The sequence below is a fragment of the Protomyctophum parallelum genome (genome assembly GCF_964188405.1).
Source record: "Protomyctophum parallelum genome assembly, chromosome: 2".
Classification (NCBI taxonomy): domain Eukaryota; kingdom Metazoa; phylum Chordata; class Actinopteri; order Myctophiformes; family Myctophidae; genus Protomyctophum; species Protomyctophum parallelum.
This window is the reverse complement of record NC_139699.1, coordinates 56,211,655-56,224,241: the sequence shown is the minus strand read 5'-3', so window position 1 is coordinate 56,224,241 and position 12,587 is coordinate 56,211,655. Positions and strand designations below refer to the sequence as shown.

Genomic DNA, 12,587 nt, shown 5'->3' with positions numbered 1-12,587 from the left:
AATAATGTGGTGGATTGAAGTCCTTTATTCCAAATTGGTGGTGGTTTTAATGGGTCAATGCCCCGACTTCATTATCCCATTTTGGGGCGGGAACCCATTTTTGGTGTTAGCATTATGCTATGCTTTATCTATTGAAAAATAGCAGATCTACAAGCTCATAGCGCGCCACCGAGTGGCGCGCTACGAGCTTGTAGGTCTGCTATTTTTTTTAAATTCGAAGAACGACTGACATGGAAACATGGCTTTATCAGAAAAATGTCAGGATGTAGAAGACATTTTTTTTAATCTGATCTCAGGTCAGAATGGGTTAAGGGGTCATTGGGTCAATGCCCTACTTCATTATACAAGAGTGTTAATTGTACAAAAGTAGTGCAAATAGCAGATCTACACCAGTGCTTCCCAAACTTTTTCATGTCAAGGACCCCCACGAGAGAAGATTTCTACGGCTCTAGCAGTGATTCTCAACCCGTTTAATTTCAAGGACCTCCAGTTTGACATGCATTAGGGCCGATTCATACTCCTATTTTAGAGCCGAATAAAAGTCGGTTCGGCGCTGTAGAGCCTACAATGTGACGTCATTTGAGGTTCGGGGGGGCGGGTATCGTCCTAAATTCGGCTCTTCGGTGCTACTGAAAACTTCTGACGAGCCGAAATCATTTCGGCACTACAGCGCCGAAACAGCGCTAAAATAGGAGTATGAATCGACCCTTTAGTCTATACAGACCCCCGTTCTACAGCTTGACTACGGAACACGCTAAACCCCGCCTTTTGTTTTACGCGTTTAATTCGCCGTTCTTTTATAACTTTCATCCGTTGTCCGTCATCGCCGCGGTGGTGCATATAACCCCCGACTCAAACACACATGATGGGACTATTTTCAGGTGGATTTTTTTTGGATTCTTCAAAGGTTAGTGTAAAGTAAACACTGGCAGGGAACGGGAGTTAGATATTGATTTTTTTTTAACGCAGTAAATGTGTTAATGGCATTTCCATCTCTGGGACCCCCGATTTATATTATTAGGTCAATGATACTTTAACTCTCAGAGTTACAGACCCATAAGGGTGCACATGGTTCCAAACTATCGTTTAGCTGGGGGGACCCCCTGGAACTCCCTCAAGGACCCCTGGGGGTCCCCTGGACCACACTTTGGGAACCACTGACTACAACGCGTGGGATATACCTCCAGAGATATTTGAAAACAATAATAATAAAAAACAACACTTTTTTTTCCCCACCCGAGAGCAACGACGTCGATATTTATATATATAAAAAAGTCAGACGGAGGACAATGAAATATGGCACTTCTATTTCAATGCAAATGAGCGGCATGGAGCGGAGACGCAGCAGCGTGTTGGATTTACAGTGCTTTCATTAGGAAGAATCCACAACGCAGGCCTGTATCTTCTAAGTGAAACAATCTCCTATAGGCCCAGTAAATTACTGCGCAATTCCCTGTACCTGCTGTAAATTAATCTGTCCATCAGCTGGCATCTCAACCTGGGAGGAAAGATCGAGGAACACGCACATGCACGCACGCACGCACGCACACACACACACACACTCCCTCCCTCTCCGTATATGGGGAGAAGTTCGCTCTCAACACTTAACTAAGTTGAGGCTTTAAAGTAAAGTGATTGCTAGTGTTAACAATCCCAGGAAAAAATCCTATCGGTTATTTATTTATTTGTTTGTTTTTGCGTGTGTGTGTGTACTCGTGTTACTATACCTGCGAGGGCCAATTAAATGTCCCCGCAACAAGCAGAGTTTGCCTAACAGACCTATGGTAGTGTATGTAAGGTAAAAACTGTTGCTGGTAAAAATGGTAAATGGTAAATGGTGCATTTATATAGCGCCTTTATCCAAGGCGCTTTACATAGATTGTGCATTACATTCAACCATTCATACACCGATTGCGGCGGAAGCCATGCAAGGTACCAACCAGCACATCGGGAGCAATTTGGGGTTCAGTGTCTTGCCCAAGGACACTTCGACATGTAGACAGGAGGAGCCGGGATTCGAACCGCCGACCCATGGATCATTGGACGACCTGCTCTACCTCTTGAGCCACAGCCAATTGTAATAGGGCATTAATTTACGAAAAAGCTAAACTTTATTATTATTATTATTTATTTTTATGCGACACTGTTGAAATAATATGGACTATGGAGATACAAGGTTTCTGCCCAACAGTGACGCTACAGAGATGACAGAGATTCTGCAGGCCTATAGGTTTACTCGGGCTGTAGCTACTATCAGTTCTGCCTTGACATTTCTGAGGCTGTCAGCACTTCCCTCTGGGCTTGATTTAGGATTTTCCACTCGATAGGGGGCCGTCATGGCATAGAATCAAATAGAGGGACCGTAATGTTTGTCGATTAAGACGTATGAGGGTGTTGCGAAAGAAAGGTTGCCTTTCTGCCATTCTAAACAGTGGTGGATTCTCATCCTATAGGGACAGAGAGCATGCAGACCTTTCCCAGATGACATGTGAAGTCGGATGGTGATACTGTATACAGTAATAGTATACCACAAGCTCATTAACCCATTCTGACCGGGCACCCATTTTGGTGTTGGCATCATGTTATGCTTTAGCTATTGAAAAATAGCAGATCTACAAGCTCATATCGCGCCACCGAGTGGCGCGATACGAGCTTGTAGGTCTGCTATTTTTGAAAAATCGAAGAACGACTGACATTTTTTAAATCTGATCTCAGGTCAGAATGGGTTAATCAGACCAGTGTGTGTCCAGTGGAAACCTCGTATGAATCTGATCTCAGGTCAGAATGGGTTAATATATTTTGGCCCTAAAACAAATCCAAGCGTAGTATTTTGTAATCAATTATTTGACCTACAGGGAGTGGCATGCTCCACTCAGTGGTGTAAAGTATAACTAAGTATACATTTACATAATTACTGTACATACTGTAAGGCCGAAACGCAGCACGAAACAATACGTCTTGAGCTCGTCGGCAGAGATGGGCAAAATACATTGAAAATGTATTTTGATACAAAATACAAATACTGGGTCAAAAAATGTATCTAAATACAAAATACAAAATACATCTTCCATCCCAGCGAAATACAAATTACAAAATACAGAAAAAGTATTTCAAATACATGTATTTCAAATACTGCCCATCTCTGATGGGCAAAATACATTGAAAATTTATTTTGATACAAAATACAAATACTGGGTCAAAGAATGTATCTAAATACAAAATACATCTTATTTCTTCCATCCCAGCGAAATACAAATTACAAAATACAAAAAGGTATTTCAAATACGTATTTCAAATACATGTATTTCAAATACTGCCCATCTCTGCTCGTCGGTCTGCTACTGTTGCTATGCTTTTGAATTTGAATCATGGAAAGTAACGGGTCTGGTTTCCACCAGACAGAGACGATACATTCTCAACCACCTGTAAAGTCCAGGTCCATTTGGTTTCCGTTGGTACACTCAAAGTTACAGACCTAAAGCGTATAAGGACCATGGTGGACACGATAAGGAAGAACTGCCAAAGGACACCGACTACTATACTGGCTTTTGGACTAAAATAGTGGATCTACAAGCTCTCAACGGGGTCACAGCGTGACGCGTTGTGAGCTTGTAGATCCCCAATTTATACAGTCAGGAGCTGAAATTCCGTAAGAGAGCACTTTTAGAAGAAAATAAGACGGTGAATCTACTATTTTCCGGGCGTGACCCCGCCGCACTCGTTGGCTAGTGGAGATGAATGAGGCGATGACCTGGATTTCTAAACAAATTCTTACAGCGCAAAATGCTTGCATTCGAGATCAGGAGAGTGCCGGAAAAAAAAGCAATTCTCTGGTATGGGCATGGAAAGTTGAGGAGTGGCATTTGCATTTCTTTCACCATAGTAAATGCTGTATTCATGGTCTGGAGAGGGCAGTTGTTTTACAGACGGGTAAAAGGGCAGTTGCTGAAGCCTCCTTTGATGTCTATGTGTGTTGTGTGCACGTGTCTGAGGCCGCGGCCACATAAATGATGCCACGCCGTTCGTCGCCATGTGAATTCCAAGATCTACACCATTAGATTCCCCCCCCCCCCCCCCCCCCCCAATCCAACTCACGGATGAAAAATAAAACTCCTTAGTGTCCGTTTAAAGGTATATTCAGTGATTTCACTCAAAAAACCTTAGGTTTCGTTTTTGGCTGTGGGACCCAGCCTTTCGTCCAATCAGGATAGAGAGTCAAAAAACGAAACCTAAGGTTTTTTGACCCCCAGGGGTTAACTGGGGACAGGGAGGAACTCCTTATATGGCCAGCACACTCTATAGTAGGGAGGATTATCACAACAAAACAAAAAAATAAGTGATATTTGAATTAAGTGAAATCACTGAATATAGACCGATTCCGTAGCGGGTCTCATGGTCGCAGCCTACGTATTTCCTGTAGGCTGACTCGACATAGCTGCGGGGGTAAAACCCTCACCAGGCGCAGCTCTTCCACTACAGGGAACGGCAGAGTGACTGATGTTAGTTTGCCTCAAACTTTACTCCTTTACCTGCTTTTTTACTAACACTAACATTACAAAGATGCCCAGAACATCGAGATGAACCTGTGTAGTTTATGGCTGCTCCAACAGTAGTGGCAACATAAAAAATAAAAATAAAACGGAATGTCTAATATCCACCGCGGTAGCGGAGACCAGAGCCATTGAGTAATGGTTGAGACGAAGCAGTGAAAGATACATAACGCCAGTCTTACCCAATACCAAATATTTCTGTTTTATTAACACAAGGCTGCTGTACTTTATACCTCATACTTTAAATGCTTAGTATGAGGTATAAAATACAGCAGCCTTGTGTTCATAAAACAGAAAGATTGGGTATTGGGTAAGACTGAAATTATGTATCTTTCAGGACCCTTCACTGCTTTGTCTCAACCATTACTCAATGGCTCTTGTCTCAGCCACCACGGTGGATATTTTGACATTCTGTTTTTTTTTTTTTTTATGTTGCCACTACTGTTGGAGCAGCCATAAACTACACAGGTTCATCTCGATGTTCTGGGCATCTTTGTAATGTTAGTGTTAGTAAAAAAGCAGGTAAAGGAGTAAAGTTTGAGGCAAACTAACATCAGTCACTCTGCCGTTCACTGTAGTGGAAGAGGTGCGCCTGGTGAGGGTTTTATCCCCGCAGCTGCGTCGAGTCCGCCTACAGGAAATACGTAGGCTGCGACCATGAGACCCGCTACGGAATCGGTCTATACCTTTAACTCTCACTGTTGTACAGTCCACAGCCTCTCTGAGTCAAATGAACATCCGGCATTTCCATATAGCACACGTTCACAGTGGACTGGAAGTCCATTGTTTTCATTTAGAGAGTCCATAGCCGCATTGAGGTATGGGTGATTGACTCTAATTATGTATCTAAACCCAACCTCGGAGCTTGAAGCCGGCTATTATTGCTTTTTAAATGGGGAGGTAGGAGGGCTTCATGTGTGACATAATTCAATTCTGTGCAAATTAATTCCGCGACCAGTTTAATGGCGCAGGGAGAAGCGTTTCTTTTGGCCTGCCGTGCCGTGCTGGCGGTGGGCTTGGAGTGGTCTGCAGAGACAAGCGAGTGAGGAGGAGGCATTATACATGTGGACACGATTCAGAGAGGCACCAGCAGTGGAAAGTAACCTAGTGCATAAGTGCTTACATGAGCACTTTCTATACTTTACTCAAGTAATGTATGTACAAAAACAAACCCAATACTTTATACTTATAGGCTTACCGGCCCGAAATCCTCGCGTGCATGCTCTCGAATGTGCACCGCTGTGTAAAATGTGATATTTGGGGCTTGATTAGAGCTTAATTTGACTTAGATATTAAAATAATCGATGATCGCTTTAGCATCCCGGACATCGGACTGTGTAACAGAGTGAAAGAAAGACAGCGGATGTTTTGATCTGGAAATGACATCACCAGATTCTACTCGAGTAAAATTGTGAATGCAAGACTTTTACTAGTAAAAGAGTATGTCTACATTGTCGTTGTCGTAGGCATTGCTATACCTTCTTCACTCAAGTAAAACAAGCGAGTACTTCCACCACGAGCATAGAGGCAGTAACGTGTCTAGCAGAACATATAAGACTATGTTATGGACGCGATCAGGAGCTGCAGGCCGCTAATCAAAAGCTTTGCTACTGGGATAATTAATTAAGTGTCCCATTTTAATGATGACAAATGGATTTACTTATCCTTTCATTCATTACTTTTTCCATCCTTGATCTTCCGTGTCTACATTATGAATGCTCTATCTGCATGTGGCCGAAACTCTATCACTATTCACTTCTTCTTCTTCTTATAGTAGTAGCATTTGGCAAATTTGTGAATGTGTGCGTGCGTGCGTGCGTGAGTGCGTGCGTGCGAACATGGACTGTAATTGGTATCTGAGCAGTCAGTGTGTCATGATGATATTTCATGTATTTATTTTATAGTTCATAAACAGTGACAGTCTCCCTGTCTCTCCAGTTTTAATAAACAGAAAATACATGTTCAGGTTGGGTTGCCGATGTCATCAGGTCAGAAGAGAGTACTGTACCTACAGTATATTTATCAGCAGTGTTCCCGTTCCATGCAAATTTTAGTCTGCTCACTTCTTTGTTTCGTCATTTCCACTTCCTCTTGTTCATCCTGTATCCATGTACTGTATGGGGGGACAAAGAACAGACACTCTATACAGCAATGATTACTATGGTACCTCCCAGTCCCAGAATGGTACCTCCCAGTCCCGGCAGAGTAGTTCAGGAGGAACGGATTGTGTGGCCCTGGTTTTTCCCTAATGGGACTTATCGAGGGTAGCTACTGGGACGTAAGTCGGGACTTGATCACCCCGGCTGGGTCACCCGAGTGAGGGGTATGATGTTCGCGAGACCCGGAACCCCCGATGACCTTGGGATACATCACTGAGGATACGTCCCAGGTGCATCCATTTATGTGTGTATTTTGTTATATTATACTATCAGAATATAGAGTAATTAACCACTAAACTCGACCTGAGTATATGCTGTATCTAGACCCCAAATCTCTTCGACAAAAATAGCCACTGTACAAGTTCGGGACAAGTTTGGGACGCGTCGTGAGATTGTAGATCGGCTGTCTTTTGGCTAATGGGTGGGTGGCGGGGGGGGGGGGGGGGTCATCCAAGTTGTTGACGCATATCTTAACAAAGAAACATAACTTATTGTACCTTCTAAATGAACACTGAGAGGATTTTAGTCTCACTCCACCTATGAACAGTCTGACAGCTATAGAGGCCTTGACTCTCTCTCTCTCTCCCTCCCTCTCTCCCTCTCTCTCCCTCTCCCTCCCTCTCTCCCTCTCTCTATATCTCCCTCTCTCTCTCTCTCTCTCTCCCTCTCTCCTTCCCTCTCTCTCTCCCTCTCTCTCTCTCTCTCTCTCCAGACGGTGGGGTATATATGAGATGAGGCTGCATGGCGGGGTGGTAATCCCACTCCACCTATCCATCAACCTGGAGACTATTTCCAGCCGGCCCCCTACAGAATGTCAAAGCCTCGCCGAGCAGAAGATGAGGCCATCATCATCATCATCATCATCACCCCTCACCCCCCCCCCCCCCCCCCACTCCCACCCAGGTTCCCCAGATCAAAACACATCAACACATCATACGCCCATTATTCTATATAGCCCTCCCCTCTCTATATCTCTTTGTGTCTCTGTCAGCAAAAGGGTTGGACCGCCAGCGGTGAGCGGTGACGTACACTCGGCTCAGCGTAGCATCCTTTGCAATAAACGGGCGCCGTCGGGGAGGATACTGTCGTATCAGTGGTGATTTTGTCAAAAGTGTTCCTTGACTACCTTTTTTTTCACTGAATGAGTTTAGTTTTTACACTAAATGGAAACTACCGGCAAATGAAAAAAATAAGCTATGGCGACCAAAGCTAAGAATAAATATATTATATTGACAATTTCGTCAACAAATAAAAACTAGACTAAAATGTTAGGGACTAGTGGACAAGAGATTCGGTATAAGTCACTTTAAACTTGGTTGCAATGCTGAAAATAGCTGATCTACAAGCTCACAACGCGTTGCAGCGCGACACATTGTGAGCTTGTAGATCGGCTATTTTCAGCAAGTGTAAAATCAGTCGTTACGACGACATCAAGGACCACCAAAATACATTTTAGTCGACTAAATCAACTATCTTATGATAGTCTAGCCTGGTTAATAAACCAGACTAATATCGCACGGACCGCGGGATATTAGTCTGGGGAGGCTCAGCTTGGATTTCATTTCCAGGGAGGGCGGGTTGAAACATTTTCTCTTTGACGCAATTGGTCAGAGCTACTGTCAGTCAAAGGTCTCAAGCATTGAAAGTCACTGTACCAAAGCCCGCCCATATTGCATACCGTGTCCCGATTGGCCGCCCCATTTCTCTGGTGTAGGAAATGGGCGTACGATTGAGCCTCTCCAGACCGTAATCCGCCGGCAGGCAATTTATTTTTGCCAACGGCTGATTCGGTCTGGTTTATTAACCAGGCTAATGATAGTCAACTATTTAGTCAACTAAAACTAGACTACGGTAACTGCCAAAATCAACACTGTGTCGTACAGTATCTCTGCGTTTGTTCTTTTAATGTCTTTTTCCCCCTTCTGCCTGGAAATCAACGCTCTACTTTGTCGTATAACATTGTCGAGCAAAAGTCACAAAAGCCGTGAATATAGCAGACGCAAAATGTGTTGTGTTGTCAGCTTACAGATCAGCATTTTGTTTTTGTTCTTTCTGAGTTTTGAAAGTCGTTGATTCTGTTTTTCTCTTTTTTTGTGAGAAGTATTCACAAGAGCTCATGAGTAAATACTGACCACACCGGATCCATTTTGGAACACGGGTTATCGTTTTCTTTCTCCCTATTTTCCCCAAAACACGGTTTTGGACTAAAGTTTTCGCTCGACAGCGACTACATCGTCTCTGTCGGCGACGGGAGGAAACCACATTCGTCCAAAACTCGTACTTTTCAGGATTCAAATTCCGAAAGCGATAAAAATAGCAGAACGACAAGCTTGAAACGAGTCAATTCTCGCCACGCTTTCAGCTCTCGTAGGCTGTTAATTTACAGGAAGAAAAAAAACCCCAAAAAGGTAGACTTATGACTATATGCAAAGGAGAAGAGCGGTCGGTCGGTCGGTCGGTGCAGGGGCCATTTTGAAAGCTTAGCGGATTTGACAAGGCTCCCCCTTCCATCCCATCCCAGGTGTCACTCTCCTCTATGGGTTGTGATGGGGCGTTCCTGCCCCGAGATCTCCCGTCTAATAGGAAGTGAGAAGCTTAAAGAGACGACCCCGTCCAGGCCTATCCTGCCGCTGTCTCCCTCCCACTTGCTTCCTGCACTCGCTAATTAGCGTCTGTCGCGGGAGTAACTTGTACCTGTCACGGTGTGCCACTCTCCTGTATTCAATAACTTACGGGAATTGAAATTGAACGCCTTGCTAAGCTCCAACACCCCGCAAATGGTGTGCGTGCGTGTGTGTGTGTGTGTGTGTGGTAGGGGGGGGGGGGTACACCCTGATTTTTTTCTTCACTGACCTGACAGCCTTTATATGTTAAGGGATTGTTTTTAATGAACATGGGCTAGCTCTCTCTCTCTCTCTCTCTCTACTTGTGTTTGTGTGTGACATGTGTGTTGGTGAGTGGGGGGTGGGGCAGTGGTGGACAGTAACAATCTACTTTTACATGACTCCGTTACATTTCAAAGACAAAATATTGTTTTAGTTTTTTACTCCATTACATCTACATTCTAGGAGGGCAAAAGCAATTACAGTAGCACTAGTACAATTTGGACAGAGCTACTTTCACTTGCAGTTGAGTAATAATATGTGACCAAGAGTATCTATACTTTGACTCAAGTACTGGGGTGGAGTACTTTGTCCACCACTGTTTGGGGTGGGGGTTGGGTTAAGGAGTTTGTACAGGTTATTGTATGTATTGTATTTTGCAGGTACTCGAGCAAGTCTTCAGTGCCAACTGTCCATGTATGAATAATGCCAAAGTGATTTTCTTAAGATAACTCAGTGCCTATTTACATTAAAGAGACATGGGGAAACCTTCACGCTCCTTGACTATTACTGGTCCTTTCATGGTTTACTTTTGGTCAATCATCATGTCTGATATATGCTTGATATTTGGGTAACCTGCAAATAGTCTATTTGTACATTTATCAAATAGCTGATCTAGTACAAACCTTTATTGCTATTTGTCTAAGTATAAAGGCTTTAACCCATTTTGACCTGAGATCAGATTAAAAAAATGTCTTCTACATCCTGACAGTTTTCTGAAAAAGCTATGTTTCTATGTCAGTCGTTCTTCGATTTTTCAAAAATAGCAGACCTACAAGCTTTAAGTCAGTGGTTAAAGATTGAAGTAGCATGTCAGAGGAAAGAAAAATTAATTGAAAATGACATTTGATACAATGTATAAAAATGACCCAATCACGATTCTCGCGCTATTATGTCCCACACACGTGCACAACCAACGATGATGTGCCGTTACGCTGTTTTTTGTTTTTCTGTGCATTTCGCACAGACGTGCTTCCGACGGGGGGGAAATGGAGCCATGGACAAGTTGATGCATTGTAGAGTCCAGTCTGCAGTAAACTGCTGGTATAGTGATGCATTGTAGAGTCCAGTCTGCAGTAAACTGCTGGTATAGTGATGCATTGTAGAGTCCAGTCTGCAGTAAACTGCTGGTATAGTGATGCATTGTAGAGTCCAGTCTGCAGTAAACTGCTGGTATAGTGATGCATTGTAGAGTCCAGTCTGCAGTAAACTGCTGGTATAGTGATGCATTGTAGAGTCCAGTCTGCAGTAAACTGCTGGTATAGTGATGCATTGTAGAGTCCAGTCTGCAGTAAACTGCTGGTATAGTGATGCATTGTAGAGTCCAGTCTGCAGTAAACTGCTGGTATAGTGTTGCATTGTAGAGTCCAGTCTGCAGTAAACTGCTGGTATAGTGTTGCATTGTAGAGTCCAGTCTGCAGTAAACTGCTGGTATAGTGTTGCATTGTAGAGTCCAGTCTGCAGTAAACTGCTGGTATAGTGTTGCATTGTAGAGTCCAGTCTGCAGTAAACTGCTGGTATAGTGTTGCATTGTAGAGTCCAGTCTGCAGTAAACTGCTGGTATAGTGTTGCATTGTAGAGTCCAGTCTGCAGTAAACTGCTGGTATAGTGTTGCATTGTAGAGTCCAGTCTGCAGTAAACTGCTGGTATAGTGTTGCATTGTAGAGTCCAGTCTGCAGTAAACTGCTGGTATAGTGATGCATTGTAGAGTCCAGTCTGCAGTAAACTGCTGGTATAGTGTTGCATTGTAGAGTCCAGTCTGCAGTAAACTGCTGGTATAGTGTTGCATTGTAGAGTCCAGTCTGCAGTAAACTGCTGGTATAGTGTTGCATTGTAGAGTCCAGTCTGCAGTAAACTGCTGGTATAGTGTTGCATTGTAGAGTCCAGTCTGCAGTAAACTGCTGGTATAGTGTTGCATTGTAGAGTCCAGTCTGACGTCTAGACGTCTTTTTTTTAATTTTGACGTGCAGGCCTAAATGGGTTAAAGCAGTGGTTTTCAACCAGTGGCCCGGGGACCACCAGTGGCCCAGGGACCACCAGTGGCCCAGGGACCACCAGTGGCCAGCTAAATGATAGTTGAGAGTTGGTAACCAAATGGACCCTTATAGACCTTATATATTATATATTATAGAGTCAATTTAGTTTATTTTTACACTTTCAAGAATTAAATTCTTTTTAAACATCTGCATAACTTAATTTACAACTAGAGAATGTATATAGAAGAATTGTTATTTTGATCAACGTCTGCCTTGTTATCTCTCCTATGGTACCAACCAGTGCCACATCAATAAACCATGATATTGTGGACAACATCTTATGCAGCAACGTCAAAATATTGATAGGGTCTGAGAGGCTAAATGTCATAAAGGCGGTCCGTGGCTCAAATGCCAAATACATAATGGGCTTGAAATGAAAAAGGTTGAAAACAACCCATTCTGACCGGGCACCCATTTTGGTGTTGGCATCATGTTATGCTTTAGCTATTGAAAAATAGCAGATCTACAAGCCACCGAGTGACGCGATACGAGCTTGTAGGTCTGCTATTTTTGAAAAATCGAAGAACGACTGACATTTTTAGAATCTGATCTCAGGTCAGAATGGGTTCATCAGACCAGTGTGTGTCCAGTGGAAACCTCGTATGAATCTGATCTCAGGTCAGAATGGGTTAAAGCAGGGGTCTCAACGTTTTTTGTCTGGGGAACCCCCGGAAATGCTTTGGCCATGCCCTGCGACCCCGGCCCGGCCTCCCCCTCCCCCACCCTCCAATACAAATTGACTGTCTACAATAACCTTAATAATAGAGAGAATACACCATGAATACCTACTGATACCAGATATCATTAAGGAAAATGTATGCATGTACTATTTTTTCATGAAAATAAATAAATAATAGAACTGCACTCTGTCGAGTGCATACTTGCTTGTTGCACTTATGGCCTACTAGTGCGCAAGCAGAGCGCGCAAGTACTTTCGACCGCTACAAACTGTCAAATCTC

The 12,587-nt window shown here is 43.4% G+C and overlaps 1 protein-coding gene across 2 annotated transcripts in view; it reads left to right on the top strand.

Annotated features, from left to right (window-relative positions):
- cd276 (CD276 molecule) overlaps positions 1-10,153 on the top strand; it is a 181,808-nt gene extending 171,655 nt beyond the window's left edge. Inside the window, exon 8 of one of the 2 annotated variants that reach the window (XM_083759870.1) lies at positions 7,422-10,153. The gene's annotated coding sequence lies outside the window, so the exon portion shown is untranslated. The remainder of the gene's footprint in view (positions 1-7,421) is intronic. The other variant, XM_083759869.1, reaches the window with a different exon arrangement.
- Positions 10,154-12,587: the final 2,434 nt, after the last annotated feature.